Below are 17,128 nucleotides of genomic sequence, written 5' to 3' on the forward strand. Positions count from 1 at the left end.
ATCTTTAACCAGTAGAGATGAAGCTTCCAGTTGTACACCATCTTGATTTCTCTGTTATGACTCAAATTGGTGTTATCATCAGCAATAGTGTCTTGCCATCATATTTTTTGAGGGTAACCAATAACATGGGCAATAGCTCTAATGTTTGAGTGGCACAAAAGTGAGTACTGAAAAATGCCAAAAGCCAGAAGCCAGCACTGCTGCTTGACACAGTCAAACATAGCTAAGACTAATGCTGTTTTCAACACTGTATTGTATTTCACTTTGGGGTTCTGATGTCTCCATGTTACATTTGTGGGGGACTTTTAACATTATGATTCACTTATGTCTTTTCCCCAGAAAATTACTTATGCTCCAAAGAAGTAACCTTATCTGGCCCTACTCAGGAGTCTTCCTTGCCATGGAAATTGTGAAAAGCTTAAAAATTTTGAATATCTTTAGAGTTCTGTTGGCACATCTGCCCCTCAGTAAACTCAGAAAACAATAGATTTGACAAGAGATCAGAGTGCAGGCTTCCTCTTATATGTAGTCTACAGGACATTGCTCCCAGAAAATAAAAGAAATAACAAAATTAGTTTGCTTAAAACAACCTTCAATAATATTTATAGATAATTTTAAGTTAATATAAAAAAGTGTAAAAATCTCTTAATCATGAGACTTGGTGGTGGCCATGCAGCATCTGCAGGGAATAGCATGTGAGTGATTCTATGATTGAACTCTGCTGGGTCAATGCTCATGGAAACTCCCTTTCAGTTGGCAAGGACTTGTGGGGAATTTGGTGGTCTCTATGCTTATTACTTAGATAGTGTGTGCTACCAGCTCTGCTTGCTTTCACTATGCTGCCTATACTTATAGTAATATTTCACTTTGAGTTTCACTTTATTGGTCATGGTTAAGGCTCAGATCATGCAAGCTGAAAGCCCTGTGGATGAGTCTGTGTTTTTCTCAATACTCTTTTTAGGGGTAAAACCCTCCATTCCTCTCTCTACGTATATCGAGCCTGTAGATTTGACCACTAATCCTGAGTATTTTGGAACATGTAATCATGTTTCTAGAGAGCCAGCTACAGTCACATTGAATAAGCCTGTGGCAGTTGTGGAGAGCAGTGGGTCCTGCTTGCATGATTGTTCTGAGAAAGCTATGTCTGACCAACAGAGACTTAAAATGGGGAGCCTATGCCTGATTAACAGAGACTTAGAAGATGGGGAAGCTATGTCTAATCAATAGACTTAAATTGGTTTATGGAAAGATGGTATTAGAAATTGATCAGTGCCTATCAGGAAAGTTTGCTTGGTACAATGAACATTTTTCTGAAATTAAAAAAAGTATTGACAGAAGGATGCTATTTGATGAGTTATGCCTATGAATTCTTAATCTGTCTCTCACTTTGCATAATAGTGTAACAACATTTGCTATCATCTGGGTATGTGCTCATGTCTCTAAGACATGCCTGACTAGACATTTATTTTTTTGCTTGATGAAATTGTGTTTTGTAATGCAAACTGAGTTTGGGGGTGATTGATCCAGCAGACATGGGGAAGGAGGAAGAGAAACTATTGGGAACTTCTTATAACGATGTGGATTTTATAATGCTGATGTTATGATTTCTTTAAATAAAGTAAACAATTATATTACTGCTTGGGTATAGGCATACATTTTTTGCAACCTACTTTTTATAAGGGATCAACCTCACCTCTGGCACACCACCTAAAAAAGGTGGTAGAAGAGAAATGTTATTAGAAAAAGGGAAAATTGTACCAGTGCAGTAATAGTTCTGGGTGTTGGGGGGGCACATTGAGCTTAATCTTTTTGGGCAGCAACCCAGTCCCATAGCAAACACCAAATATGACTTAGCAGCTACAGTCTAGTCCTTTCAGCAAGTTGATACCAGGCAGCTGTAGTTAAATTCTGAAGAAACTGCCAGACTGGCCAACTGGCCTGAGGCGAGCCCTCCAAAGCTGCATACTGCTGGAGGAACCTCAAGAGCAGTTCCTGGCTGAGTTTATCTCAATGGTGGCACTATCACAAATTGAGGTCAACAATGCTATGTAAGGCAAACCAATACATGTATGTCTTTAGCAAAGAATAGTGAGGCATAGCAAATGAAACCAAAGCTCCGTGATCCTCTCCCACTATCTGTAGAGTCATAGTTATATTCCTAAATCAAGCATCTTTTTACCTGTGTCTGCTTCAGGAAAACAGTCTTTCATGAGTTTGCTTTAGTAAGACATCCTTTGACCTGTGTGCCCCAGGAAGACATCATTTGGCATAACTAACTTACCAAAGAACTAGAAGTTGCCACTTCACTTAGATGAGCAGGATTGTGATTGTATAAAGACAGCTCAAGCTATTTGTGGCCACTTGCTGAATGTCAATAGGTGGTCATTGTCTTCATTTGCACCAACCCCTATTCCTCTTCTTAGGACATGAACCTTGCAGCTGGAGCTGGTCTCCAGTAAATCCTGGCTCACATTAAGTTACAGTGAGGCCTATTATGAATAAAGATGCTATGAAAATAGTTGTTAGGGTACATGTGTCCCTGTAGTATAGTGGGACATCTTTTTGATATATGCAGAGGAGTAGTATAGCTGGGTCTTGAGGTAGAACTATTCCCAGTTTTCTGAGAAACTGCAGAATTCATTTTTAAAGTGGTTCTTCAAGTTTATACTCCAATCAGCAATGGCAGAATGCTCCAAATCCTCACCAGCATGTGCTATCATTTGAATTTTTGATCTTAGCCATTCTGATTGGTATATGATTGGAATCTCAGAGTCATTTTGATTTGTATTTTCCCCATGATTAGGGATGTTGAACATTTCTTTAAGTGCTTCTCAAACATTCAAGATTTGTAATAGCCTAAAACTTTAAACAACGTAGATGCCCCTCAACTGAAGAATAGATAAAGAAAATGGGGTACATCTCCACAATGGAGTGCTATTCAGTTATTTAAAGCAAAGACATCATGCATTTTGCAGGCAAATGGATGGAACTTGAGAATATCATCCAGAGTGAAGTAACTCAGAGTCAGAAAAACATTTATGGTGTTTACTCACTTATAAGTGGACATTAGCCATAGAGTGCAGGACAACCATGTTATAATCCAGACTCAATGAAACTGGGTAATATGGATGTCCCAAGGGAAGATTCTCAAATCTCAGTAGCCACTGGAGGTGTATGGGGAGAGGAACTAGGTAGGAGTGGTGGTGAGAAGGGAAATAGGGATAGCAATCAGGTGCTGGGAGAGGGGAGGTGAAAAAGGGCTGAGAGTGAGAATGGAAATTGGAGGCAGGGGAGGTAGGTTTGTGCTTCTCTGATGTTGGGTAGCTGGAGGCCTGGTATGGGAGAGAATACAGGTGTGATGCTAGAAGAGGACATAGAAACTCAGGTGGCAACATCCTGTAGTCAGACAGGACTTCCAGAGGAGGGAGTGGGACATCAATCTTCCTACAAAACCTTCAACCTAAAAATTTGAAAAATTTGTTTTACCTAAAAGATGTGCAGAGATAAATATGGAGAAGAGACTAAGGGAACAGCCATCAGTGACTCCCCTAACTTGAGAATTATTCCATGTGAGAGAGCCAACCCCTGACACTATTGATGATACTCTGCTATGTTTACAGACAGGAAACTAGCATAACTGTGTTCTGAGAAGCTTCATGCAGCACCAAAGGCAGATACAGAGACCCACAGTCAAACATCAGGCCGAATCCAGGGAGTCTTGTGGAAGAGTAGGGATAGAAGTGAGCAAGTGGGAGGGACAAGGACAGCATAGGAAGACCTACACAGTCAACTAAACTGGGACTATGAGAGCTCACAGAGCCTGGGCTACCCAGTAACGGGGATACAGGACTTGGACCTAGACCTCCTAGAAATTTGTTGAAAATATGTAATGTGATGCTTACGTGGGGGTGGGAGTGTCTGTATCTGACAGTGTCCTTTGCCTTAGAAAAGCTTTGAAAGTTTATGAGGTCCCATATGTCGATTCTTGCTCTTAGAGCATAAGCCATTGTATTCTGTTCAGGAAAATTTCCCCAGTTCCCATGTGTTTGAGACTCTTCCCCACTTTTTCTTCTATTATTTTGAGTTTGTCTGTTTTATTTTATTTTATTATTAGCTATATTTCTTTATTTACATTTGCAAATGTTACTCCCTTTCCTGGTTTCTTGTCCATAAGACCATATCCCCTCCCCCTCCCCCATACGAGTGTTCTGCCACACATCCACACACCTTACCACCCCCCCCCCAACATTCCCCTGTACTGGGGGGGGGCAACCTTAGCAGGACCAAGGGCCTCCCTTTTCACTGGTGACCAAAAAAGTCTATTCTCTGCTACATATGCAGTTAGAGTCCTGGGTCATTCCATGTATAATCTTTTGGTAGTGATTTAGTCCCTGGAAGCTCTGGTTGGGTGGCATTGTTCTTATTGGGTTGCAAGTCCCTTCAGTTCTTTCAATCCTTCCTCTAATTCCCCCCAAAGGAGGGTCCTGTTCTCAGTTGAGTGGTTTGCTGCTAGCAGTCACCGCTGTATTTGCTCTGCTCTGGCTGTGTCTCTCAGGAGAGATCTCTATCCGGTCCCTTTCAGCATACACTTTTTAGCTTCATCAATCTCATCTAGTTTTGGTGGCTGGAGACATATGGGCCACATGTGGGGAAGGCTCTGAATGACCATTCCTTCAGTCTATGCTCTAAACTTTGCCTCCATATTCCCTCCTATGGGTATTTTTGTTCCCCCTTTTAAGAAGGAGTGGGAGCATCTGCATCTTCTTGATGCTTCCTTTGGTCTGTGGATTGTACCTTGGGTAATTCGAGCTTTTTGGCTAATATCCACTTATCAATGAGTGCATACCATGTGTGTTTTTCTATGATTGGGTTACCTCACTCAGGATGATATTTTCCACTTTATTCCATTTGCCTATGAATTTCATGAAGTCATTGTTATTGATAGCTGAGTAGTACTCCATTGTGTAGATGTACCACATTTTCTGTATTCATTCCTCTGTTTAATAGCATTTGGGTTGGTTTGATTTGCATTTCCCTTATTACTAAGGATGTTGAAAATGTCTTTAGGTGCTTCTCAGCCAGTCAATATTCCTCAACTCTGAGTTCTTTGTTTAGCTCTGTACCCCATTTTAAAATAGGGTTATTTGGCTCTCTGGAGTCTAACTTTGTGAGTTCTTTGTATATTTTGGATACTAGCTCTCTATTGGATGTAGGATTGGTAAAGATATTTTGCCAATCTGTTGGTTGCCATTTTGTCCTAATGACAGTGTCCTTTGCCTTATAGAAGCTTTACAGTTTTATGAGGTCACACTTATCATTTCTTGATCTTAGAGCATAAGCCATTGGTGTTCTGTTCAGGAAAAATTTCCCAGTGTCTAGTTCCAGACTCTTTCCCACTTTTTCTCCTATTAGTTTGAGTTGATCTGCTTTGATGTGGAGGTCCTTGATCCACTTGGACTTAAGTATTGTACAGGCAGGACACTTCTACATGCTGACCTCCATTTGTACCAGTACCATTTGTCAAAAATGCTATCAGTTTTTCCATTGGATGGTTTTAGCTCCTTGGTCAAAGATCAAGTGACCAATGGTGTGTGTGTTCATTTCTGGGTCTTCAATTCTATTCCACTGACTTACCTCTCTGTCTCTGTACCAATACCATACAGTGTTTATCACTATTGCTCTAGAATGGTGCTTGAGGTCAGGGATGGTGATTCCCCCAGAAGTTCTTTTACTGTTGAGAATAGTTGTGGCTATCTTGCATTTTTTTGTTATTCCATATGAATTTTCAAATTTCTCTATCTTTTTGAAGAATTGAGTTGTAATTTTGATGGTGGTTGCATTGAATCTGTAGATGGCTTTTGGCAAAATGGACATTTTTACTATATTAATCCTGCCAATCCATGAGCATGACAGGTCTTTCCATCTTCTGAGATCTTCTTCAATTTCTTTCTTCAGAGTCTTGAAGTTCTTGTCATACAGATCTTTTACTTGCTTGGTTAAAGTCACACCGAGGTATTGCATATTACTTGGGAATATTATGAAGTGTATCATTTCCATAATTTCGTTCTCAGTCTGTTTATTCTTTGAGTAGAGGGAGGCTGCTGATTTGTATGAGTTAATTTTATACCCAGCCACTTTGCTGAAGTTGTTTATCAGCATCTTTTGGGGTCACTTAAGTATACTATCATATCATCTGCAAATAGTGATATTTTTTCCTCCATCTTTATTAAATTGAGTATTTCTTATTTACATTTCAATTGTTATTCCCTTTCCTGGTTTCCAGGCCAACATCCCTCTAACCCCTTCACCTCCCCTTCCATATGGATGTTCCCCTTCCCATCTACCCACATTACCACCCCCCCAACAATCTTGTTCACTGGGGGTTCAGTCTTGGCAAGACCAAGGGCTTCCCCTTCCACTGGTGCTCTTACTAGGCTATTCATTGCTACCTATGCAGTTGGAGCCCAGGGTCAGTACATGTATAGTCTTTGGTTAGTGCCTTAGTTCCTGGAAGCTCTGGTTGGTTGGCATTGTTGTCCATATGGGGTCTGAAGCCCCTTCAAGCTCTTTCAGTCTTTTCTCTGAATCCTTCAATGGGGGGTCCCGTTCTCAGTTCAGTGGTTTGCTCCTGGCATTTGCCTATGAATTTGCTGTATTCTGGCTGTGTCTCTCAGGAGAGATCTACATCCGGTTCCTGTCAGCCTGCACTTCTTTGCTTCATCTATCTGATCTCATTTGGTGACTGTATATGTATGGGCCACATATGGGGCAGTCTCTGAATGGGTGTTCCTTCAACCTGTGTTCTAAACTTTGCCTCCTTATTCCTTCCCAAGGGTATTCTTGTTTCCCTTTTATTTTTTATTTTTATTTTTTGGTTTAATAAAAATTTTATTTTATTAAAAATAATCTATTTGGTAAATTCTGTATTATTCTATTCTGTTCTGTCTAAGGAACAAACTCTTGGAACTATGAAAGGAGAAACAGATTTTACATAAAATCAGAACAAAAAGCCAAGTTGCAGAAGAATATAAAACAAGTTATATTTCACTAGGCAGATCAGATAAACTTTTCTAGTAGCTTGAAAACTGCTATAAAGATATTTCTTTTTTTCCTCTAAGTTAGCTGAAAGTCCAAGAAATTTGAGAAAATGATCACTTTTTGTGAGAAGGAGTAGATGTGGCTAGTAGAGATCAACTGGAAGGCTAGCATGACAGAGCCCAGAACCTGGAAAATAAGTGATTCACCTTGGGTCTGGCTATGCAATTATCCTAGCATTTTATGTCTTGTGAGTCTGCTCATGAGAGTTTTTGTTTGTTTGCTTGTTTGTTTGGTACATTTAAAACTTATCTTTTGATTTTATATACTGGTTCTTTTTTTCCCATCTTTATTAACTTGAGTATTTCTTATTTACATTTTGATTGTTATTCCCCTTCCCCGTTTCCAGGCCAACATCCCTCTAACCCCTCCCCTTTCCCATCTATATGGGTGTTCCCCTCCCCATCCTCCCCCCATTGCCGCCCTCCCCCCAACAATCACGTTCACTGCGGGTTCAGTCTTAGCAGGACCAAGGGCTTCCCCTTCCACTGGTGCTCTTACTAGGTTGTTCATTGCTACCTATGAGGTTGGAGCCCAGGGTCAGTCCATGTATAGTCTTCAGGTAGTGGCTTAGTCCCTGGAAGCTCTGGTTGGTTGGCATTGTTTTTCATAGGGGGTCTCGAGCCCCTTCAAACTCTTCCAGTCCATACTCTGATTCCTTCAACGGGGGTCCCGTTGTCAGTTCAGTGGTTTACTCCTGGCATTTGCCTATGAATTTGCCGTATTCTGGCTGTGTCTCTCAGGAGAGATCTACATCCGGTTCCTGTCAGCCTGCACTTCTTTGGTTCATCCATCTTATCTAGTTTGCTGGCTGTGTATGTATGGGGCACATGTGGGACAGGCACCGAATGGGTGTTCCTTCTGCCTCTGTTCTAAACATTGCCTCCCTATTCCTTGTGAAGGGTATTCTTGTTCCCCTTTTAAAGAAGGAGCAAAGCATTCACATTTTGGTCATTCTTGTTGAGTTTCATGTGTTCTGTGCATTTAGGGTAATTCGAGTATCTGGACTAATATCCACTTATTAGTGCGTGCACACCATGTGTGTTATTCTGTGATTGGGTTACCTCACTCAGGATGATATTTTCCAGTTCCATCCATTTGCCTATGAATTTCATAAAGTCATTGTTTTTGATAGCAGAGTATTATTCCATTGTGTAGATGTACCACCTTTTCTGTATCCATTCTTCTGTTGAATGGCATCTGGGTTCTTTCCAGTTTCTTGCTATTTTAAATAAGGATGCTATGAACATAGTGGAACACGTGTCTTTTTTATATGTTTGGGCATCTTTTGGGTATATGCCCAAGAGAGGTATGGATGGTTCCTCAGGTAGTTCAATGTCCAATTTTCTGAGGAACCTCCAGACTGATTTCCAGAATGGTTGTACCAGTTTGCAATCCCACTAACAATGGAGCAGTGTTCCTCTTTCTCCACATCCTTTCCAGCATCTACTGTTGCCAGAGTTTTTGATCTTAGCCATTCTGACTGGTGTGAGGTGGAATCTCAGGGTTGTGTTTTTTTTTTTTTTCCCAATCACGTCCATTTATTGACTAAACCAATACTGAGTAAAGAGAAAACTAGCCTTTGGGACAGGTGCCTGGGAAGTGTGGGGAGGGGTCACTTGTAAAACTCATGTTCCTGCTCATCTTTCTTGATCACGGTCTTGTATGCTTTCTCGAAGTCTTTGGCCAGGACAATGTAGCGGTTCTCACAGACAGTCAACATTCCAGTCTCCTGACAGATGGAGTTGATATCGGCTCCTGAAATCTTATCTGGGCAGGCCACATAGTCTTCTAGGTCGACCTCCTCAGAAAGGTTCATCTTGCTGGTGATGGTGGAGAAAATCAACCTCTTTTTGGTGACGATCAGGGAGTGGGAATTCAATTTTGTGGTCTAGGCGTCCTGGCCGAAGTAGAGTTGGATCCAAGGTGTCTGTTCTGTTTGTGGCCATGATTGCCTTCACACTGATGTTTTGGTCAAATCCATCCATTTGATTCAGTAGCTCCAGCAGGATCCTCTGAACCTCCCTGTCAGCTCCGGTCTGGGCATCGAATCTCTTGGTGGCAATGGCATCAATTTCATCTATGAAGATGATGGCAGGTGCATTCTCCTTGTCCAGGAGGAACACATCCCAGATCATTCGGGGGCCCTCACCTAGGTACTTATGAACAAACTCTGAACCCACCACACGGATAAATGCAGCTGTCATGTGATGTGCCACTGCCTTTTCTAACATGGTCTTTCCACAGCCAGGTGGGCCATACATGAGGACCCCTCAGGGAGGATCGATGCCAACCTGCTTGTAGAGCTCGAAGTGTGTAAGTGGGAGTTCCATTGCCTCCCGCACCTCCTGTTTCTGGATGTCCATGCTTCCTGTATCAGCGTACATCACGTTGGGCTTCTGGTCTGAGGTGAGCATCATGATGCTGCTTTCGGCCTCGGGAGGCAGCACATTCACCAGTGCGTTGCTGTGCTTGTGGAGGGTCACTGAGGCATTGGGTTTGAGCAGCTCCCGATCAATGGTACTCAGGATGCACACATAACAGTTAGAGCCTGTGGTAGAGCCCACAATGGTTGTGTTCTGATCCACAACTTCCAAAAACTGACCAATGACCAACGGAATGCTCTGGATTTGCTTTACCTCCTCCTGGGCATGGAGGAACTCCTTCTTCAGGTTCTTCTGTTCATCCTTGATATATTCCTCCTGCACCTCCAGGAACTCCAGCTCTTGCTACAGCTTCTTGTAGAGGATGTATACGTCCTCCAGGTCTTCAGGTTCAGGTTGCAGAAAGGACAGACCAGTCTGCAGCCGAGACACGGACAGTGCTGGCATCTCATCCTGAATTTTCTCCACCAAAATGCCTATCTCCTACTAGTGACCAAGCCGACCTCAGTGCAGCCCCTCAGGGTTGTTTAGATTTGCATTTCCCTCATGACTAAAGATGTTGAACATTTTTTTTTAGGTGCTTCTCAGCCATTCGGCATTCCTCAGCTGTGAATTCCTTGTTTAGCTCTGAGCCCCATTTTTAATAGGGTTATTTGTCTCCCTGCAGTCTAACTTTGTGAGTTCTTTGTATATTTTGGATATAAGCCCTCTATCACTTGTAGGATTGGTAAAGATCTTTTCCCAATCTGTTGGTTGCTGTTTTGTCCTAACAACAGTGTCCTTTGCCTTACAGAAGCTTTGCAGTTTTGTGAGATTCCATTTGTCGACTCTTGATCTTAGAGCATAAGCAATTGGTTATTTGTTCAGGAACTTTTCTCCAGTGCCCTTGTGTTCAAGATCCTTCCCCACTTTTTCTTCTAATAGTTTGAGTGTATCTGGTTTGATGTGGAGGTCCTTGATCCACTTGGACTTAAGCTTTGTGCAGGGTGATAAGCATGGATTGATCTGCATGACATTGACATGCTGACGTCCAGTTGAACCAGTACCATTTGTTGAAACTGCTCTTTTTTCCATTGGGTGTTTTTGGATCCTTTGTCAAAAATCAAGTGACCATATGTGTGTGGGTTAATTTCTGGGTCTTCAATTCTATTCCTTTGGTCTATCTGTCTGTCTCTGTACCAATACCATGCAGTTTTTTTTAATCACTATTGCTCTGTTCTGTTTATCACTATACTGTTTGAGTTCAGGGATAGTGATTCCCCGGAAGTCCTTTTATTGTTGCGGATAGTTTTAGCTATCCTGGCTTTTTTGTTATTCCTGATGAATGTGCAAATTGTTCTGTGAAGAATTGAGTTGGAATTTTGATGGGGATTGCATTAAATTTGTAGATCACTTTTGGTAAAATGGCCATTTTTACTATATTAATCCTGCCAATCCATGAGCATGGGAGAGCTTTCCATCTTCTGAGATCTTCTTCAATCTCTTTCTTCAGAGGCTTGAAGTTCTTCTCATACACACCTTTCACTTGCTTGGTGAGAGTCACACTGAGGTATTTTATATTATTTGGAACTATTATGAAGGATGTCTTTTCCCTAAGTTCTTTCTCAGCTTCTTTCTCTTTGTAGAGGAAGGTTACTAATTTATTTGAGTTAATTTTATACCCAGCCACTTTGCTGAAAGTGTTTTATCAGGATTAGTAGTTCTCTGGTGGAAATTTTGGGATCACTTAAATATACAATCATATCATCTGCAAATAGTGATATTTTGACTTATTCCTTTCCAATCTATATCCCTTTGATCTGCTTTTGTTGTCTGATTGCTCTGGTTAGGAATTGTACAACTATATGGAATAAGTAGGGAGAGAGTGGGCAGGCTTTTCTAGTCCCTGATTTTAGTGGGATTGCTTCAAGTTTCTCCCCATTTAGTTTAATATTAGGTACTGGTTTGATGTATATGGCTTTTTACTATGTTTAGGTATGGGTGTTGAATTCCTGTTCTTTCTAGAACTTTTATCATGAAGGGGTGGTGAATTTTAACAAATGCTTTCCCAGCAACTAATGAAATGATCATGTGGTTTTAATCTTTCAGTTTGTTTATATAGTGGATTATGTTGATGGTTTTCTCTATATTAAACTATCCCTGCATCCCTGGAATGAAGCCTGCTTGATTATGATGGATGATTGTTTTGATGTGCTCTTGGATGTGGTTTGCAAGAATTTTATTGTGTATTTTGCATCGATATTCATAAGGGTAATTGGTCTGAAGTTCTCTTTCTTTGTTGGGTCTTTGTGTGGTTAGTATAAGAATAACTGTGACTTCATAGAAGGAATTTGTTAGCGTTCCATCTGTTTCAATTTTGTGGAATATTTTAGATAGTATTGGTATGAGGTCTTCTATGAAGGTCTGATAGAATTCTGCACTGAACCTGTCTGGATCTGGTCCCTTTTTGGTTGGGAAACTTTTAATGACTTCTATTTCTTTCGGAGTTATGGGGTTGTTTAAATGGTTTATTTGTTCTTGAATTAATTCGTACCTGGCATCTGTTTAGGAAATTGTCCATTTCCTGCAGATTTTCAAGTTTTGTTGACTGTAGGCTTCTGTAGTAGGATCTGATGATTTTTTTCAATTTCCTCTGACTCTGTTGTTATGTCTCCCTTTTCATTTCTGATTTTGTTAATGTGGACACACTCTCTGTGTCCTCTCGTTAGTCTGGCTAAGTGTTTATCTCTCTTGTTGATTTTCTCAAAGAACAAGCTTTTGGTTCTGTTGATTCTTTTTATGGTCCTTTTTGTTTCTACTTGGTTAATTTCAGCTCTGAGTTTGATTATTTCCTGGCTTCTTTTTGTTCTAGAGCTTTTAGGTGTGCTGTCAAGCTGCTGATATATGCTCTCTCCTGTTTCTTTCTGGAGGCACTCAGAGCTATGAGTTTTCCTCTTAGCACAGCTTTCATTGTGTCCCATGAGTTTTGGTATGTTATACCTTCATTTTCTTTAAATTCTAAGAAGTCTTTAATTTCTTTCTTTATTTCTTCCTTGACCAGGTTACCTTCATGTATACGTGGGCATTGTTTCCTTGTTGTTATTGAAGACCAGCTTTAGCCCATGATGACCTGATAGGGCACATGGGATTATTTCTATCTTTTTATATCTTCTGAGGCCTGTTTTATGATTGATTATATGGTCAATTTTGAAGAAGGTACCATGGGATGGTGAGAAGAAAGTATATCCTTTTGTTTTAGGATAGAATGTTCTATAAATATCTGTTAAGTCCATTTGGTTCATGACTTCTCTTATTCTGTCTATGTCTCTGTTTAATTTCTGTTTCCATGATCTGTCAATTGGTGAGAGTGGGGTGTTGAAATCTCGTACTATTATTGTTTGAGGTGCAATATGTGCTTTGAACTTTAGTAAGGTTTCTTTTATGTATGTAGGTGCCCTTGTATTTGGAGCATAGATATTTAGGATTGGGAGTTCATCTTGGTGGATTTTTCCTTTGCTGAATAGGAAGTGTCCTTCCTTATCTTTTTTGATGACTTTTGGATGAAAGTTGATTTTATTTGATATTAGAATGGCTACTCCAGCTTGTTTCTTTGGACCATTTGCTTGGAAAGCTGTTTTCCAGGCTTTTACTCTGAGATAGTGTCTGTCTTTGTCTCTGAGGTATGTTTCCTGTATGCAGCATAATGCTGGGTCCTCCTTGCATATCAACTCTGTTAGTTTATTTCTTTTTATTGTGGAATTGAGTTTATTGGTGTTGAGAGGTATTAAGTAATAGTGATTGTTGCTTCCTGTTATTTTCATATTTAGAGGTGTAATTATGTTTATCTCTCTTCTTTTGTTTGCATTGAGGGTAGATTATTTTTTTTCTAGGGTATAGTTTCCCTCCTTGTGTTGGAGTTTTCCATGTATTATCCTTTGTAGGGCTGGATTTGTAGAAAGATATTGTGTAAATTTTGTTTTGTCATGAAATATCTTGGTTTCTCCAGCCATGTGAATTGAGAATATTGCTGGATATAGTAGCCTGAGCTGGCATTTTTGATCTCTTAGGGTTTGTTGATATGTAGTATTTGCTTTCGTGGGAGAGTTGGGCTCTGATGTTGTCAAGTAGTCTTGGTTCCTGTTGCTTAGTTTACTGTGCTTGCCTTTTGACATCAGGTTTTCTTGCTTTCTCTGACTGTGCTTTCACACCCTGTAATTCTGTGTGTCAGCACTCCTCTAGTCCTGTTTTCTTTCGGCCAGCGTATTTGTGAATACAAAGCTCTAGTCACGTGTGTAGGTGCTCCTGGCGATGGCTTTCTGGTCTCAGCACAGGCAGAAACCCGATCAATCCTGCCCCTGACTTCTCCTAGCTTCCTCTGCCCAGGGGTCTCAGATGGTACTAGGCAATTTCCTCTTCTTTTAGGAATGTGGCCAGAGAGCAGTCCCCTCTGAGTTCTCAGGAGTCCACAGTTCTGAGGTCAAGCTCTCTCCCCCATGGGATTTAGCTACAGAGAGCTGTGTGATGGTTCAGTTCAGTTCAGGGCGCAGGACTGGACCCACGTGGTTCCTGCTGTTGACTGTTCCTATTCCTTTGTGATTTCCTTATTGTTTCTATTTTCATTTTTTAAATTTTGGATGGTGTTCAATTCCTTTACCCATTTTTTCATGTTTTCCTGTAATTCTTTAAGGGATTTTTGTGTTTCCTCTTTAAGAACTTCTACTTGTTTACCTGTGTTGTCCTGTATTTTTTTTAAAGGGAGTTATTTATGTCCTTCTTAACGTCCTCTATCATCATCATGAGATGTGATTTTTAAATCTAAATCTTGTTTTCCAGTGTGTTTGGATATCCAGTATTTGCTTTTGTGGGAGAACTATGCTTCGACGATGACAAGTAGTCTTGGTTTCTTGTCTCTTATGTTCCTCTTCTTGCCTCTCGCCATCAGGTTGTCTCTGGTGTTAGCTTGTCTTGCTGTCTATGATAGTGGCTTGACCCTCCTGTAAACCTATGTGTCAGCACCCCTGTAAACTTAACCTCTTTTCTTTCAGCCAGATTTGGGGTTAGAGAGCTGTTCTTGGGTTTGTGTGTCCTGAATCCTTTGGACTGATCACTTGGAGCAGTAGAGTTGGTCTTACCTCTGCTCTCAGGTTTGTCAGTACTCCTGGTTACTGGCTTTCAGCTCTGGGCTCAAGCAGAAAATGGAACAGTCCTGCGCCTGACTGCTCCTAGGTTCCTCTATCCAGAGGGGCACTAGGCAGATTCCTCTTGGGCCAGGAATGTGAGCAGAAGTGTAGGTCTCCCCTGAGCTCTCAGGATTGTCCACAGTTCTGAGAGTGCAGTTCTCTCTCGCTCTCTATTTGGGTACAGAGAGCTTTGGAATTGGTTCAGCTCCTGGTACAGGTACAGATTTGAAGTGTCCTGTCTCAAAGTGCTCCTGCCTTTGTTGTTTTGAGGCCATCAGGTGGGTTGCTTAGAGCAAAAGTGTTGATCTTACCTCTGCTCTCAGGTGTGTAGTCACTCCTAGATACTGGCTTTCAGCTCTGGGTGCAGGCAGAAACTGGAAGGGTTCTTCCCCTGACTTCTCCTAGGTTTCTGTGCCCAGATGGCACAGAGGGCACTAGGCAGGTTTCTTTTGGACCAGGAATGTGAGCAGAAGTATTTGTCTCCTTTGAGCTCTCAGGATTGTCTTCACTTCTGAGTCCAGCTGTCACCAACTGGATTAGGGTACAGAGAGCTGTGGGACCAATTCATTTCTGGACACTGGCAGAAACCAGAATTTTTCTGCCACTGACTGCTCCTGTGTTTCTGTATCCAGAGGGAACTAGGCGAGTTCCTCTTATGCCAGGAATGTGAGCAAAAGTGGTTGTCTCCCATGAGCTCTCAGAATTTTCTACAGTTCTGAGAGTCCAGCTCTCACCCCACAGGATTTGGTATCAAGCAAAAATCTATTTTCAATAAAAAGAAAAAAAACATAATAAGGGAAACAGATTTCAGGAAGAAAATGAATATGCAGTCTGTCTTACATCCCTGAAGACTATAGTTAATAATATTTATTTTTTAAATGTTTTATTCAGAATTTTGAGACTGGTTCTTACAATGTAGCCTGAAGTAACCTCAAACTTCTGATCTTGCTATTTTAGTCTTCTGAGAGTGCTGGGACTTCACAGATATACTACCTGCCTGGTTTATATTATTGTATTTTATATGGAAACATCTATGATATCCTAGATGATTTTACTATGTAGAAAATAAAAGGGAATTTGAGATTACAGGCATGTTAAATTGCTTAACTGTTGTACCCATTTACCTATGTGTATAAAAACATGATGTTGTCCCTTTAAATATGCATTTTAAAAGAAATAGAAATAGCACAAAAATAGATGCTTGTAAACAAATAATAAATTGAGCTTACTTTTCATTTATAGCTTCACATAATGCAAAGTGCAGAAAACATTTAAATTAAAATGAACATAATACATTCATCATTGATTTCAAATGCTTTGGTATGTTTTATCTTTGTTTGAAGAAAGCATTTATCTCTTTAGTTTTCTGTTATAAATTGTGACTCAGATACATGAGAACAAATATATATAAATATATGTGAGAAAGTCATACTTTCAAGATACGTGAAAGCCCAGGCAGAGTCATACTCAAAGGAGTGTGAGTTTGGCAGTTTCTTCCTTCAGGGTTGACAGTCCATTAGAGTAGTATGCTGCATTTTAAGAACTGAGAGTCTGAAAACAAAGGCACCGTGGATAAACTGTGGTGAAAAGTCTGTTACTTTACCATGTATCAAAATGGTAATATTATTTCTTGTTTTGCATATTCCTTTCAGACATTTTCCTAATTTCACATATTCATTTTACTTTACTATTTTGCTTCTTTCTTGACATGTGTTTGTTTACCTTACTGGCATTTTGTGTATTCAATATATGTGCAAATAGGTGGCAGATTGCAATTAAAAGATGTCTCAAAATAGTTGGGTACAGTAGCTGTGTCTCTAATTTCAGCAGAGATAGGCAGACTCTTTAAGTTTCAGGTCAGCTTTAGGATATCTATATCTATATATCTATATATCTATATATCTATATATATCTATATATCTTATTTTCAGAAAAAACTATTTCCAATTTATTCTTTTAAATTTCAAATGTTTTATTATTTGTAAAAACATAACATTTAGTATTTTGATAGTTGTTAATTTGATACCCTTTAAAATACGTATGTTTATGGGAGATTGTTTGAAGGCTCTACTCCTATACCCTTGAATGAAGACAGGTCCTCCTCTGTCCAGAAAAGGTTGTCCTTTTTGATGGAGCAATGTCAGGAGGGACAAACACACCTGCAGAGGTGAGAAGGGAAGGGTACACCTGCCTAATGATCCAGATCAGCAGATCAATCTTGGCAGGGATCAACAGTGTAACAGATGTCTCAGTCAGAGCACCCTCACATTCAGATGAAGATGTAGGCAAAAGGGGAAGAACAGAGGATTGGGAAGAGTCAAGGTGGGGGACTGTGGTTGAAATTAAACCAACAAAAATCATATTACATGAAAAATAAATTTAATACATTTTTAAAGTACCTAAAATGGAGACACTGCCCGGAACTGAAGAGCCCCTGTCAACAGCTCCCTGCACCCAAATCCCGTGGGAGGAAGAGCCAAACCTTCAGAG

At 40.4% G+C, this 17,128-nt stretch overlaps 1 pseudogene; it reads right to left on the bottom strand.

The window, feature by feature from the left end:
* Window positions 1–8,660: 8,660 nt before the first annotated feature.
* Window positions 8,661–16,371, bottom strand: Psmc4-ps4 (proteasome 26S subunit, ATPase 4, pseudogene 4; annotated as a pseudogene).
* Window positions 16,372–17,128: the final 757 nt, after the last annotated feature.

The sequence above is a fragment of the Rattus norvegicus genome, chromosome 7 (assembly GCF_021556685.1).
Source record: "Rattus norvegicus strain SHRSP/BbbUtx chromosome 7, alternate assembly SHRSP_T2T, whole genome shotgun sequence".
In the NCBI taxonomy this organism is placed as follows: Eukaryota; Metazoa; Chordata; class Mammalia; order Rodentia; family Muridae; genus Rattus; species Rattus norvegicus.